This window comes from Staurois parvus, unplaced genomic scaffold, assembly GCF_062004578.1.
Source record: "Staurois parvus isolate SC_StPar_1 unplaced genomic scaffold, SC_StPar_1.0 ptg000078l, whole genome shotgun sequence".
NCBI lineage: Eukaryota > Metazoa > Chordata > Amphibia > Anura > Ranidae > Staurois > Staurois parvus.
The window spans coordinates 10,835,831-10,853,008 of NW_028317874.1; positions in this window are offsets into that span (position 1 = coordinate 10,835,831).

A 17,178-nucleotide genomic window follows, 5' to 3' on the forward strand; every position below is an offset into this window, starting at 1 on the left:
TGTTAATAAGCAATCCAACCTTTGGAGCACAATCACTGTTTATTTTCTATTGCAAATGAAAAACAACACATTTTGTATGATAAAAATTAAGCAAAAAAGTTTATAAATTAAAAGGATTGTGTCTCTTTTAAATCACATAGTAATGGAAAATAGCAATAAAAACACATTATAATAGTTAAATACAATACACAAGTACTGTGTAATCTGTTACATGTCTGAGGTCCCATGCATAGCCATCCATATTGAAATTTGAATTCTACCAAAGAAATTGGGAATACTATCATTTTCACCAAGACGAACACTATTCATTTATTTACATACGCTAGCACATCACAGTATACAGATTTTACCAGCTCAATAGAGCACAAAGTCTTAATCTGGTACTAAAGAAAAAGATAATAACTATATGCACATTAAAGCCACCAAAACATATAAAGACAGCAATGGTAATGTAAATGGTATTTTGTTGTAAGTAGCATTAGAAACCTATATAATTAGATATGACAGTGTTAGCACAGAAACATCAGTAACCTCCAACCACTTTTTTTAGTGGTACTTATCAAGTGAAGGGTGTAGATATACAAGTCGTTTTCAAAAAGAATATAAGTACTATTTTTTTTTTAGAAAAGAAAGAACAAAAATGAAGAAATTAGTCATAAAGGCTGAAAGAGGGAGGACCAAAAATGTGAAGCAACCAGGCTCTATTATTTTGCACAATGTCATCAGCTCAATAAAGGTAACACGTTTGCAGGATAGGATTGCACACAGATGACCTCATCAGTATAGTGCTGCTATTTAATTTTCTAATCACCAGTCTGAGGTAGTGAACCGAGAACACATTTTTTTTTACCTAATTAAAAGTGAATTTGTCAGTTTAGCAATTTAGGGAAAAGTGACAGGTTCTCTTGAAAGCCCATTGGCAAGCCTACAGATACTTACTTTCTCTCCACTCCCCCACTACTCTGTCTGTCAGAAATCTGAGTATAATCCATGTGTTGAAGAACACACACATGCAAGTATTCTAAATTTGTAATGTTGCCACTTCCTTTAAAGGGATATGGACTTCCAACCAAAAGTTATTTTTTCGTACATGTATTGTTTTGGGTTAGGGTTAGTAAAAATACTTTTGCTTTTCTAATTTGTCTCAATATATTATGCATCTTTTTCTAATGACAAAAAGGGATTTTAAGTTAACAGCAGATTTGAATGCATTTTTTTAGCTTTAATTAGGACGCAAGAAGTGTTACACATTTTACATAGTTACACTGGTCCAGCTTGCACCAAAAATTTGGGTTCTAGTAATCATCACTTGGGGGATCATATTGGTTCTGGTAAAAAACGGTAAATTTTGGGGATTTCTAAGGACAGAGGTAGCAGAGGAAATGGCTTTGTTAAAGTTTAATAAAGAATTGGATCCCAATGGTATTCATCCCGGAGTTCAAAGAGAACTGGTATAGTTTTTGGACCATTAACTGATCAATCTTTTTTAACAGGAGAAGTTCCTTATAATTGGCAGACAGTTAACATTGTACCTACCCACAAGAGCAGCAAGGTAAAGGGTAGAAGCTGGCAATTACATGCAGGTGAGTTTAACATCTGTGGTAGTCAACCTAAGGAATCACTACAGAAAAGAAGATTCATTGATCACTTAAAAACACACAATTTGCTGAACCCAAAGCAGCATGGCCTCTCTAAGGGCAGGTCATGTCAGACTAATTTAACTGAATTTCTTGACTAATGTTTTAGATCAGGGTGGTGTTGTGGACATATCATAACTTGATTGCAGCAAAGCATTAATATAGTTCCACGTAATGATCTAATTTAAAAAAAAAAAGTTGTACAGGCTGGGAATTAACCCTTAGGTGGTTCACTAGACATGCAGTTGGTTTTTAATGGGGTTCATTTGGAATAGAGACTAGTCACTCTGCACTAGCTCCTGTTCTATTTAACCCCCTTCGTGACCAGGCCATTTTTGCTATACTGCACTGCACTACTTTAACTGGCGATTGTATGGTCATGCAATGTTGTACCCAAACAAAATTTATATATTTTTTTTTCATACAAATGGAACTTTCTTTTGGTGGTATTTTATCACTGCTGGGTTTTTTTATTTTTTGCAATCAATATAAACAAAAAAAAAAAGACTACTAATTTAGAAAACAAAAACAATATTTTTTACTTTCTGCTATAAAACATATAAAATAAAAAATAAAAAAAAATTCAATTTCTTCATAAATTTGGCCAATTTGCTATCTGTCTTTGATAAAAAAATCCCAATAAGTGTATATTGATTGGTTAGCATTATGGAAAAGTTCACCTTTCATAACATTGTACATGTTACACCTATATTCAGGGTGTAATATGTAACATGTTACAATCAGACTGACCCCCGCTTCCCCCCACTCCCTGCTTTGACAGCTAGCAGGGGATCTTCTTCCCCTTGGCAGCGTCACTCATTCACAGTATTCTGTGAATGAGTGACTACGAGTCCCAGCAGCCTTAGTGAATGTCAGCTTGTAGTCCTCAATGAACTACCAAGGCTCTGTGGAGCGCCATGGTAGTTCATTTATTTTTCCTGTCTGTATATCTGCTTGCTTGTACATCCAGTATGGGCAAGCACATTTACTCACAGATCTGTAGGAGATCTGCAATGCTTTACATGCTCCTGCAGACAAAAATCTGAAATGCATTAAATGCACATTTTCTTTACCTGCAAAAAAATGTGCATTTATTATTTTTTACTAAATGATGAACTTATCCTTTATAGTTATAGCGACTACAAACTATTGCATATATACCAGAATTGTAATGTAAATAGGATGTATTTATTTTTATACTACATATGGAGGCAATCAGCGACTTATAACGGGACTGCAATAGTGTGGTGGGCAATCTGACACTAACTGAAGCTTGGGGAACTGACTAACTGCCACTGACATCACCAGTGACATTCATACAGTGATCAGTGGTAATATTATACATTGTACTAGCTGGAAAGTAATTAACATCTAGGGTGATCAAGGGGTTAAATCTGTGCCTAACTATGTGTAGCACTACCCTCTTATGGACAGCTAAATTTGTGTTGGGTCCCCCTATAAGCTCTGCATGACCAGACAACATGCATTTTCCACACTTGCACACTTGTAGTCAATAAACCTCTGACCTGTTTTTTAGTTATTTTTTTAAGAGGTTAACAACTTGGATGGGGTCTAGGGGTATATGGGATACCCAAGGAACTGTAAACTTGAGGAAAAACTTCTTAGCAACCTGTACACTGTACAAAAAGACGTGGATCCAGAAAATAGCAAATAGAGAGCTATCTCTTTTTAGAGAGCTCTAAGTTCTCCTTGGTGTACCTCCTCAGACCCCAGATGAATCCTTCCTCTTCACTTAGCTGCACTGACGATATCCCTGGGCAAAGAATTCCAAGATCTGACAATGAAGTAGTCCTGGATAAGAACTAGTTGCGTCTCGCACCTGACCACAATCTCCCTTTATTTGGCCAGGGGGGTGTTCGAGTACTTACACTGTCCTGTCTTGTCAGAGTGGTGGGTTTGTAGATGCTTTCAGGCCTTTCACTAAGCTGGCTCCTTCCCTGCTGCTCAGGATGTACTCCCTAAGAGACAGAGGAACAATGAAGATCCTCCTGCCCAGCAACCAGCCTGTAGGTAGTCTCCCCTCCCTGGGGCCCCCTCCCATACTCCAGCACCCTCCTTTAGTCCATCTTCCACCTGACTCCTCTGTTGCTCAGGTTCTTCCACATTTAAGGGGTTGTCCTTGGTCACCATGCCCGGTCTCCTGCCTAGGGATTTGACAAGTTCCCTTAAACATACATATCTAGACTTCCGCCCCTCTTCCAGAAAGTTCTCTGAGTTTATAGAAGGGCGGGAGGACTCCAGAAGCCCTCCCAGCCTGTAACATAGTTACATAGTTAGTCTGGCTGAAAAAAGACAAAAGTCCATCCAGTTCAACCATTAAAAAAAAAAAGAAAAAAAGTTATAATCCTATACCCACAGTTGATCCAGAGGAAGGACAAAAAAACAGCAATGCATGATCCAATTTGCTCCTGCAGGAAAAAAAATTCCTCCCTGATCCCCCGAGAGGCAATCGGATATTCCCTGGATCAACTTTACCTATAAATGTTAGTATCCAGTTATATTCTGTGTATCCAAGAAATAATCCAGGCCTTTTTTAAAGCAATCCACTGAGCAGGCCAGAACCAACTCTTGAAGGAGTCTATAGCACATTCTCACAGCTCTTACTGTGAAGAATCCTTTCCGTATCTGGAGATTAAATTTATTTTCCTCCAGATGTAAAGAGTGCCCCCTTGTCCTCTGTGATGACCTCAGAGTGAATAACTCTACACAGAGTTCACTATATGAACCACTGATATATTTAAACATCTTGATCATATCTCCTCTCAATCACCTCTTCTCAAGAGAGAATAAATTCAGTTCCTCTAATCTTTCCTAATAGCTGAGCTCCTCCATGCCTCTTATCAGTTTGGTTGCCCTTCTCTGTACTTTCTCCAGTTCCCCAATGTTCATTTTGTGAATTGGTGCCCAAAACTGAACTGCATATTCCAGATGAGGTCTCACTAATGATTTGTACAGGGGTAAAATGATATCTCTCTCTGGAGTCTATACCTCTTTTAATACAAGAGAGGATTTTGCTCGCTTTAGAAACCACAGCTTGGCATTGCATGCCATTATTAAGCTTGTGATCTACCAGAACCCCCAGATCCTTCTCCACCATTGATTCCCCCAGTTGTCCTCCCCCTAGTATGTATGATGCATGCATATTCTTAGCCCCCAAATGCAGAACCTTACATTTATCAACATTAAACTTCATTTGCCACATAGTTGCCCAATTAAACAGTGCATTGAGGTCAGCTTGTAAGTTGAAGACATCCTGTAAGGACGTCATTCCACTGCACAGCTTGGTGTCATCTGCAAAGACTGAAATTGTATTTTTAATCCCAGTCCCAACACTGAACCTTGGGGTACACCACTGACAACCCCAGACCATTCAGAATATGAATCATTAACCACTACTCTTTGAATATGATCTCTTAGGCAGTTTTCTAACTATTTACATACAGATTTTTCCAAGCCAAGTGGGGAACTGTGTCAAATGATTTTGAAAAATCCAAGTATACCAAGTCCACCGCCACCCCTCTGTCCAAGGTTTTGCTCACCTCCTCATAAAAAGAAATCTGATTTGTTTTGACAACTTCTGTCTTTCATGAATCCATGCTGTCTGTTGCTTACAATATTTTTTTCCAGCAAGAACTCATCCTTGTGGTCTTTTATTAAACTCTCCAGTATCTTCCCAACTATAGAAGTTAAACTAACAAGTCTATAATTACTTGGTAAAGATTTTGACCCCTTTTTAAATATTGGCACCACATTGGCCTTACACCAATCCAGTGGTACTATTGCAGTCATTAAAGAGTCCCTAAAAATTAGAAACAATGTCTTTGAAAGGACAGAGCTCAATTCTTTAAGGACCCATGGGTGTATGCCATCCGGTCCAGGTGCTTTATTCACCTTTATTCTGTCTAAATATTTATGGATCATAAGGTCTTGAGGTGAACTCCTGCCTCACTCCCAGGCTGACTCATCCCAGGCTGCTACCCAGCCTTTATCTAACAAAAATCCTACCTAGCAAAGCTAGAGAGTGCTATAGCCACCCCCCACTACAAAACATGTCTTCACTAGCTTGGAAAAAAATATAGCTCCTGGGCCCAGGAGTAGGGCATCCCATGTAGAAAAAAATGGAGGAGAAAAAGGGAACAAACTTTGAAGGGGATATATACAAATAAATAAATCAGTAGAAAAATACAATATGTATACTTTACATATTTATGTTTGCAACATTAACATATTTACAGCCTGACTACTGCTCCCTGTAGATATCAGTAGGAAAAAATAGAAACATGAACACACAGCAACATTTGTGCAAGCATATTTAATAAATATGAAGCATCTCTCCCTCAAGAGAAATCCTTCATGGCAACAAGGAATTTTCTTGTTCTCATGCAAGGGAGACAGCTGTCCTCAGGTACCTGTAGAACAGAGGATGAAACAGAGACTAGAAAGCATCACATTCCTAGCTTTGACTAACTAACTCAAGAATTTAAATTCAAGGCACTTCAGCATGGAATGTCCTTTGCGCAAAAACTTAAGGAGGAGCCCCTCCCGAAAAGTGGTAATGCTAAGCAGCATCCCAGCTTCCCCTCTTTGATAAGCATACTAGGTAAAAGCGCAGAAACAGGAATCCGGCCTAGTCCAAAAAGGAAACAGTTTAACAGGATTTGCTGGGGTGGAATCCTATGTAAACCATGTTTCAGCAGTACTTCCAGGAGCTAGGCAGTCTGACCATTGTGCCATCAGGCTTCCAGGCAGCTATGGAATAACTGTGGTTAGGCTGTCTGGCTTTACAAACCATCACCCAGTCTTTATAGGTAGCCCGGCCCCTGCTCCATTGCTGTTTAATGTCCTTGAACTTGATCTAGGCCTCTTTGGCATGAAGTCCCCTTAAAGGTCGGGGGACATGCATATAGTCCTAGACCAGGTCATCTTCTCACTGTGACTTGGATTCCTCGATGGTGTTCATATTGTCCTGCGGGATGTATGGATAATCTAGTCCCCACTCCAGAGCCACCCTTCTCTGTACTTCCCTTTGGAAATGGAAGAATCTGAGGAGCTTTCTTTTCCTGCCCTGTCCAGGCTGTACGCAGGACCGCGTAGAGCGAAGAATCCATCTTTTTATGAAAGCATTTTTTACTATGGTCCTAGCCCAAGGCATAGAGGACCTTGGCTGGGCCTGGGGCAGCACTGGCTCTGTCTTCCTCGAACTTCCAGCCAGTTCTGTGGTGTAGGAACTACCTGACAGTCCCATCAGCGAGTCTAAGTCCTTCATGGTCTCTCCCCAGTCCCACTCCTCTTCAGTACTGTCTGGGGACCAGTCTTCATAACCTGCCTCCAGGGGCCCAAACTCAGCCTACAGCCTGGGCGACTCCAAATCCATCCCTTCACCACTGACACTCTCCACTGTCTCACCTGAGGACAAGATTTCTTACAGCTAGGCTCCTTCCAGATGAGGCTGCCATGACTCGAGGGTGGGGAACATCTGCTGTTTCTGACTGGGCAGTGTTGGTGGGCACTGGCCCTTTAGCAGAATCTTCAGATGGGTGATAGGTGACAGTAGTCTGCCATCATCCGCTGTAGATGCCTGCCATCTTCATAGGGGAGTCCTGATCCTGGGACTCAATGCTGTTCTGCACTCCGAACTCCAAGTATCTTTTGGCTCTCCTACTCTGCTTTGTCACCTGCTCTAAACATAGACCCAATTGTAGGTATGAGGTGCCAAGCAGCTGGGCACTGGCATAGCGAGCTGCTCTCCATAGTGCCCACACTTGACCCACACACTGACCAAGGCAGTGAGTTTCCTGCAGCCAGAACAGATAAGGCATAGTCTCTCCATTCCCTCGACCAGACCAAGGGCAAATCCTCTGCAGTGCTCCAGGTGGACTCCTGTGTCCACCAAAGTCACCTCCAGCATCTCTGGCCACAAATACTTGAAAAACTTGCACGTCACCAACCATCTTGCTCCTCTCTCTCACTTTCTGAGCATGTTGGGTGCACTGGATGGATATAAGGGTGTGGCCACGTCACTCTCATGTCGGCACCAGCAAGACTGTTATGCAGAATTTTTCTGCGCTTGTGTTAACCCCTGCTTTGCAGAGCAAGAGTGTGCAGTCTGGTTTGCAGACTTGTAGGGAACTAAATCCGGGCAGATTAGAACACAAGAACAGTCCACTGACATCGGCAGGACATTTAGCCCCAGCCATTGTTTGGTGACTGGGCATTTGCACTAGCAATGGCACGCAATAGTTGATACGGGCAACAGCAAGGAGCAGGACACACTCGCCGCTGCAAGTTACAAAGCACATTAGCACAGCATCACAGATTCCAGCCACTGTTTGGCAACTAGACATTTGTAATCCACAAGTTGGGAGCTGCTCCAGTTGCCCCAAACAACAGCAAGCAGGATCACATAACACACACTGACTTTTGCAGGTTTAAGGCTCCATTGAAAAAAAGGCATCCATTTTGCAGGTTTAAAAGCAAGTAGGACACAGGCGTCATCCACTGTTGGGCGACTGAGCATTTGTAATCCCTAAAGGCATCTCAGTTTGCCATGGGTGCAGTGTAGCGACATAGGTTTCACTGATGTGAGCAGGTGAATAATGAATATAGTGTTTATAGCAGCAGGAAGACTTTTAGTAAAACACTCTCATCACACAGTTAACCCTTTGATAGCCCCCAAATGTTAACCCATTCCTGCCCAGTGCCATTAGTACAGTGTCAGTGCTTTTTTTAAGCACTGATCACTGTATTGGTGTCACTGGGGGTGTCAGTGACACCAAGTCAGTTCCCCCCCCAGTGTCAGAACGTCTGCCACAGTCCCACTATAAGCCGCTGATCATCACCATAAGTTGCTGATCACTGCCATAAGTCGCTGATTTTTTATTAGTATAAAAAAAATTCCAGTATCTATACCGCCATTTGTAAACAGTATAATTTTCACGTAAACCAATTAATTTACATGTATTGGGATTTTTTTTAGCAAAGACATGTCGCAGAATACATTTTGGCCTAAATTTATGACGAAATTTGATTTTTAAATTTTTTTACTGGACATGTTTTTTAGCAAAAAGTCCAAAATATAGTTTTTTTCTCAAAATTGTCAGTCTTTTTTTTTTTTATAGTGCAAAAAATAAAAAACACACAGGCGATCACATACCACTGAAAGAAAGCTCAATTCGTAGGAAAAAAGGAAGTAAATTTCATTTGCAGCCTTGCATGGCCGTGCTATTGTCAGTTAAAGTAACGCAGTGCCGTAACGCAAACCACTTCTTTAACTGCTTCCTGACTACCCTATAGCAAAAATACTGGTACAGGGTGGCACGGGTGCGCAAAATCACATATATACGTGATTACCGCTCCCATGGTTTTCACGCCCCTCTGACATAGCATCAGATTGCCAGTCAGTACACCAGTAATCACATTTAACCCCTTGATTGCCAGAACCACGCTCATACACAATAAACCTCCATTGCTAGTATAGTGTCTGAATGGATCAATATCTTTGATTCAGATCAGCACTATACCAGCGTTCACATTAGTATAGAGTTCCCAAAAACACAGCGTAGCGGGATCAGCCCCAGCACCTGCCAGCACCTGCATTTAGCCTCTATGCTAGTGCAGTGTCAGTAGGTCACGCATTGCACACAAAACAGCAGTGTTCACAGGAGCAGGCCTGATCTCTATTAGCACTTTCCGGTAAATTTTGATGACTCTCATATGCAGCAGAGTGCCAGTACTAGTGCCACGCTAACGTTTGGTGAACTGGTGAGCACCAGTGGCCTAGTACATCCTGGTCTTTCACATACCAGCACTGTAGTATCACTTGGTGACGTGGTGAGCCCCATAAGTGCAGTAGAAGCTGATGCAGTGGCGAGCACATGTATTGTCTCGCAACCACCAAGAATTCGCACACAAGCCTGTCGAGCCCCTAGTATCCTTTCGGATGTGCTTGCAAATTCCGATTGGCAGCCCACAAATTCTGCAGCACCCGTACTTCCCCCATTCACTGCCAAACCCAGAATTCAGGTTGGAACAGCAAATTTAACTACTCCCCTTGATTTTTTGGAGCGGTTTTTCACGGAAGAGCTGTAAGCATTGATTGTGGATCAAAGCAATTTATATGCACAACAATTTATTGCCGCCAACCCAAATTCAAACCTTGGCAGACCATTCGCATGGAAATCCATTACGGTTTCTAAATTAAAATTTTTTGGGCGGCCTAACCCTCAACATGGGCATTACAAAAAAAATTAATTGCAGTTGTATTGGTCCACTGACCCGATTCATCATATGGCTGTGTTCTCTGCTGCCATGGTCAGGCATAGATACGAGAGTATAATGTGTTTTATGCATTTCAAGGACAATACACTCTGTCATCCTTGGGGCCATTAGACTTTCATCTATGCTGATATCTCTTTCTGGCACATAGCTCCGTTGGAAAATCTTTAGAATCATTTGAGATACTTCGCAAATTTTCTTTAGTTTTGGTGCAGGATGAGTAGTTTCATCAAATTCTTTGTTGTTTTTGAAGTGTAAAAATTTCATGATCAGGGAAAATCTGTACTCTGACATGACCGTGCCAAAGAATGGAGTGGCAAGTAATGTATTAGTTGTCCAATACTACTTCTGCAGGGGTTTCCCCACCACTCCCTGAAGTATTATTAGGCCCAGAAATTTCCAAATGTCATCTTTGGTCACTGCTTACAACTTTCTGCTTATTGAAAACTTCAGATGCAGAGTAGCCAATTATTGCTCTTGGTACCGATTTGTCTCAGTAACTATTTTTTCAATAACCTCATCGGTCATTGTAAGTATGCCAAGGGGTTGTCATGTTCAACATCTACTTTCATACCAGATGTTCCAGTAAATGGGAATCTTGGGGGCGCTGCCTGATCCGTACCACAGTCAATAGAACACCATCACTTAGCTCAGTCACAGAATCGTCACTGTCATCACTTTCAGTATCTGATGAAGAATTTCCCCATGAATCACTATCGCTCAATTCTACTAGTGATTCTAATTCACTGTCACTGTCTTTTAGCTGGTCTAAAACCGCTTTTGACCTAAAGGGACGCTTTTTGGATGCCATTGACTTTCTAAAGTTTCCAAGCAGAAAGAATGGTAAAACTGCAGGCAGGGCACTGGACAAAGCACTAGGGACAAAACTGAGGAGAAATGGTTTGATACAGTAATGTATTCCTAATAGATTATAATGTGTTCTGTGTATGTTATATTATAACTTTTTTTTAATTTCCCGCCGGCTCCACCCTCCTACGTCCCGACGCTTGCCGGGAACGGAACCCGGAAGACGGATGTTGGCATCAGCGGGAGGACATGGCTGGAGGACACAGTGGGAGGACATCGGGGGATCACAGGACAAGGTAAGGATCGTGGGATCGCAGGAGAAGCGCTACAGTGTAATCCCGAGTGTGGCTCGGGGTTACCGCTTGTGGTACTGTAAAGTAACCCCTAGCCACACTCGGGTTTACCACCATGGAGGTTAAAGGAAGTGGTGTGACATCTAGACTAATATGATGATCAGTAAGTTGATGTTGTGAGCAGAGGGATAGATTTGGGTGTCATCAGTGTAGAAATCATGATATTGAAAGCCATGAAAGGTTGTCAGACTATCATCTGATCCAGGGAGGTGTAAATCAAGAATAGGAGAGATCCAAGAACAGAACTTAGGGGGACCTTGGTGGAAAAAGGAAGAGGAGAGAAGGAAGTGGAGTTTTAAGTAACACTGAAGGTGTGGTGGGATAGGTAGGATGAGAACCAATGAAGAGTACAGTCACGAAGACAAAAGTAGTAAAGTTTTTTGAGCAGGAGGGGGTGGCCAACTGTTTTAAAAGCAGCCTAAAGGTCCAGAAGTAGGAGTAGGATCCATAAAAGCTTCCTGTGTACCCCTATCCAATTAATGTCACTTTCCTGAGCTCTGACTTTCTTAAAGTTAAGCTTTACCAATTAATATTTGCTGTCCAGTAAGAGTACCCTTACTGGTAACCACAGCAATTTAAAAAGGTTGATAGAACAATGAACCTCTACTACATTCATGCAAGAAACATTTTTTAAAAGAAGAAACAAAGATTCACTGAACATTCAATAAAAATCCTACATACTTTCGACCTTTTTTTTTTAAGTTTACTAAAACAAAAGGTCAGTAAGACATTACAATTTACTAAATATCTCTGCAACTGTTTCAAAAATGCAAATGTTCACTCTCATAAAGAAAAAAAAAAAAACAATAACTTAAAAATAATAATAACTTTTTAGAATTTTTTACCTATGATCAAGAAATTAACCTTGCCTTCAGAAAAAAAAACAGATTGATAAAAAGATAGACAGATAGATAGATAGATAGATAGATAGATAGATAGATAGATAGATAGACATATATCTAATATGACAGAACTTTGCATTTCCTTGCGTAAAGGCATTCTCTTCTTATCTATGCATTTTAACAGAAGCTTATTGAATTCTATTATCACACAATTTCTATTGAGCATCTTTTTGTTTGAACAGTTTTATTGCAAATTTGATTTTTCCTAAGGAGATGGTTTACAAAGAATAGACCTGTCTATATATGAGCAATTAAGTTAAATATATTACTAATATTTCTCCCTTCCTACAAGCTTTCGCAGGAGAAGAGAAAGAAAAAAAAAACAGTCCACTGTAATATAATCGAGAGAGATCAAAGGAAGCAATTTATTCAAGTAAGCTCACATCATTTTAGGGAAATGTTTTTTGATTGTGGTTAATGATGTAATCAGGCTATCACAGTAAACGGCCCACAGGTTGGAGGTGCTGAGAAATTACCTCTTCCCCATCGGAGGGAGGATAATCTCTTAGAACAAGGAAAATGAAATTTGAAAATGAATCTAAATATACCATTTTGCACATCTGAAATAAAAATGCATATAGGACTCGATTGATTTGATAATGGTGCTAATATTTCGGTACTTACCTTGAAGGAAAACAATGTATCTGGAGAAAATTCAAGGCAGTTAAATTTTTTGACATGAACAAAGGCAAGAATAAATGTGATATTTTAACATCTTTGATTTCGTTCTTTAAAGACCAATTACTTTTCTGTCCCCTGTGGGAGAAAAAAACATGCTTCTTTCTGAATGGCTGAATTCCTATAAGACTTCACTGATTCATGTTATATTTAGTAGATTACAGTTTTAGAGTCATCAGTAGGAAAGGCCGTGGCAAACTGACAGGCCTGAAATCATACTCTTTGATTGTAATTGACAGAAAAAGCATTTAAGGTAAAGAAAAAAAAATATTTTATTCATCCGTGATTACACTGTGATGTGATTTGGTGACATAATACAGCTGTGAACTGAGGCAGGAAAGGGCGATAATTCTACTTGAGGGCTTGACGTGATGTAGCCCTTTACTCTTCCCCATGCCAGTGCCTCCAGCTACAATCACTCCCTTGATGTTGTCAAGACAAATAGAGCCATGGACTGCCACAATTTAAAAGGCAAAGGACTTTAAAATAACACTTAGGTACATCTAGTATGAAGTGAAATTGACAGAAAAAGATAACCCATCTTATAGCTATTAATACAAATTATTTGTTGCTTTAATATGATAAAAAAAATTGGTTTATACAATACTTTAGGTTAATAATTGTGTTTCAAGAAACAAGTTTCTAGAAAAAAATATGTAAAGGTAGATTTTTTTGTATGTCATAAAATCATCAATTTTTAATTGAAAATAAAACTTTAGGTTTTGTATTTCCAAATGGAAGGAAATAGAACAGAAGTGTTGCCTTAGCAACCAAGCAAAAATCATATTCTCTTGTTTCACCCTGCAGTAGAAAAAAATTATGGGCAGAATATAGCATATTCCAATAGGGAACATTACTTTTTGTTTTAAAACATGCACTGTTTGCCACAGGAAGTAAACATTCTATGGGCGTTATTCACTAATACTGGAGAGTACAAAATCTGGTGCAACTCTGCATAGAAACCAATCAGCTTCCAGATTTTATTGCCAAAATTTAATCAAACAAGTTGAAATTAGAAGCAGATTTGGCTACCATGCACAGCTGCACCAGGTTTTGAGTGCACCAGTTTTAGTAAATCTCCCCCTATGTGTTATAGTAAAGGTGTCCCTCTAGATACTAGTGATAAGTGAAAGACATCATTCCATAGATATGACTAAGCAATGTCTATTATACAGAAGAAAAAAATCTGAAATGCTGACTTTGAGTCCCCTCCATATAACACATCCATTTATGTGGCTTATGAGGATTGATTGTGGGATGCATTTCTTATTCACATCTCTGTATACAAGGACATTTCTCATAAATATCATTGAAATAATAATAATTTTGGACAAGAATGTACAGTAAAGTGACATTAAAGGTAAAGGGATAATAAAGGCAATTAATTAAGAAAACAAACATGTCATACTTACCTGCTCTGTGCAGTGGTTTTGCACAGAGCAGCTCCAATCCTCCTCTCCTTGGGTCCCCCCAACAGCACTCCTGGCCCCTCCCTCCCTAGCTTGTCATGGGACACCCAACAGGTTCACTGAGGAGCCACTGCTCTGCGTGTCCATTCACACACACAGAGCCACAACCCAGCCCCACCCCCTTTCCAAGACTCTTGTGTGTATTACTGCATCACGATTGGGCTCAGATAAGCATTAAGGGGGCTAGGGGGAAGCTGCATACGAAAGTTTTTTTACCTACATGCATAGAATGCATGAAGGTAAAAAAATCATGAGCCTTTAAAACCACTTTAACCACTTTCCGTCCGGCCGTTGTATATAAAACGGCTGGATGGTGGCAGTGCAGGGGCAGGTGGCCATTTATAAATGGCCTCCCCGCCCCCTGCTTGTGCACGCTCCGGTGCCAGCTGTGTCCTCCAGACACAGTGGAACACAGAGCGTTGTATGGGACCTCTGTGCGAGGTCCCAATCATGTGATCACTGATTGGCCAATCAGTGATCACATGAAGAGTAGTAAGCAAAATGTCACTTCTGACATCATTGCTTACTACGTGTGAAATCTGTGAATGATCACAGAGGTCACATGGTATAAGACTATTCACAACAGCTTTGTACCATGTGACAAGCTGTGACCAATCACAGCTCACACAGTAGTTCTCAATGGCTGCAAGAATGCAGCCAGAGAGAAGGAGAAATGATTGCTTTTACAGCCTTTATGGGTGTAAGAGCAATCAGTGTAAGAAAAAAAAAATCTTCATAACCCCCCACAAGTAGTACAGTGTCACCATGGTGACACTGTACTGCTAGGGTGACAGTATGTAAAAAAAAAAATAATGATATAAAAATGTAAAATAAAAATGTAAAAAAAAAGTTTTTAAAAATTATAATTTTTGGTTATAAACTAATTTGGGTTATTTTTTTTTACTAAAAAGATAACTGAATAAATTTTGGCCAAGATTTATGAAGAAAGATTATTTATTTGCAAAATTTTATAAGAAAAACAAATTTTTTCCAAATTTTTGGACATTTTCATTTACATAGCAAAAAAAAAAAAAAATCCCAGTGGTGAATAAATACCATCAAAATAAAGCTTTATCTGTCTCAAAAAATGCTAAAAAAATTCATATGGGTACAGTGTTGCATGACCGCTCAATTGTCATGCAAAGTGTGATAGCGCTGAAAGCTAAAAATTGGCCTGGACAGGAAGGGGGTAAAAGTGTCCGGACTTGAAGTGGTTAAAGCACATTGTATGACTAAAGACAATTTTTTTTTTTTTGGACAGAGTGATGAGGGATTAAAACACCTGTTAGGTTTTTATTGCTGTCTGTGTCCCTATTAGAGAAAACCACCCCCCCCTCTAATTTTTATGGTTACCATTACCAATGAAAGTGAAAGAAAATCCCAAATTTAAGGTTGTCCAAAGAAACGTTCTTTTCACTTCCTATTTTGGCTATGGAACAAAAAGTGAAGGGAAATTTACCAAATAGGAAATCATCCAAATAGGATGGAAAAATGAAACCTGACAGGGATTATGACCCTCCCTTACTCTTTATACTGATACTTACCTGAGCCCAGGGGCGGACTGACCATTTGGAAACTTGGGCACTGCCCAAGGGCCCGGGGTCAGTATGGGGCCCCATGAAATGCCCCTAGTACCTTTTTAATAGGCTTTTTGGAGTTTGGGCAAGGACACAGTGGCACCATGATCCCCTATTGCCCTGGGGGCCCCATGAGTTGTCAGTCCGCCCCTGCCTGAGCCTGATCTTGATCCAGCAGTGTGTGTGACAAGGGAGGCTCTCTCCACATTCTCACTCCTCATTGGCCTAGAGACAGCAGTGGAAGCCAATCACATGCATTGAGGAAGCAGTGTGGGTGGAGATTAGCCGTACTCTGTGTGTCTTATAGACACACAGAGTAGGGTTTGGGTGTGAACCTGCACAAGTGCTTCCATTGCAAGTGGCTTGTTATGGGGGCATTTGGCATGGGGGAGGACCCAGGAAATCTGGCGGGGGATCCAAGAACAGGAAGATAGGGTCTGCTATGTGCAAAACCATTGCACAGAGAAGGTAAGTATAACACGATTGTTATTTTTAAAAAAGGACCCTTTAGAATCACTTTTCTGATTTACATTTGTTTTCATTAAAATCTTTGTATAACCAAACCTTTCTCAAAAAAGTTTTGGATAGAATTGGAAAGGAACCCCTTTCATGTTTGTATTGCCAGGGCCAGGACTAGGGGTGGGCAGAAGGGGTATCTGCCCCGGGCACAACTTCTCTATATAGAGGCAGGGGCGCACTTGGAGTTGTAGCAGCTCCCTTGTCCCTCCTCCTCTACAGTAGCCAAAAACAAATGCAGGAAAGTAAAGAGTTAAATCCCCTCATGTAACAAAATGTCACTGTACAGTGTACAGACATAGCCTTAGTTACTGACGGCACGACAGTGTACGCCGAGGATCTCCCGCTGTCGCAGGCTACCCAAGCTCTGCTATCTTCAGTTACCAGTGTGCACAGTTTATTGAATCTGTCTCCAGTTGCCAGCTGGATAGCATGAGATCAAGTTATACTCTCCTCCCCACAAAACTGAGCGGCAACACTGAGCCCAGATGTGCTTTCTGTTATCAGGTGAGGGTATTAACACTTCCTTGCATTTGTTTTGTTGACTACTCTTAGAGCTTGTTCATAGGAAACTCATATATTATTCAGTTTTCTCTTGATTCCCCTATCAACACAACCAGTGTTGACGGGGGTATCCCTCCCACTGAACTATTGCGTTCTGACAGTGGGAGGTTTCCCCACTGGCCAAACACAATGATCACTGCTGGCGGCTATAGCTGTCAGCAATGATTTTATGAAAAAATCTGACAGACTGGTTATACTGAAGTTGATCAATAGATGGAGTTCAGTACAACCAGCCTGCCCATAGATGAATCAAAAGTTGGCCAGTTCCTGCTGAGCTGGCCGAATTTTAGTTCATCTATGGCCGGATATAATGTGATAGTGCTCCTCTGAAAAGTCATTTATGCTTGAATCATTTTTCAGAGCTATTTAACAGGTGATAT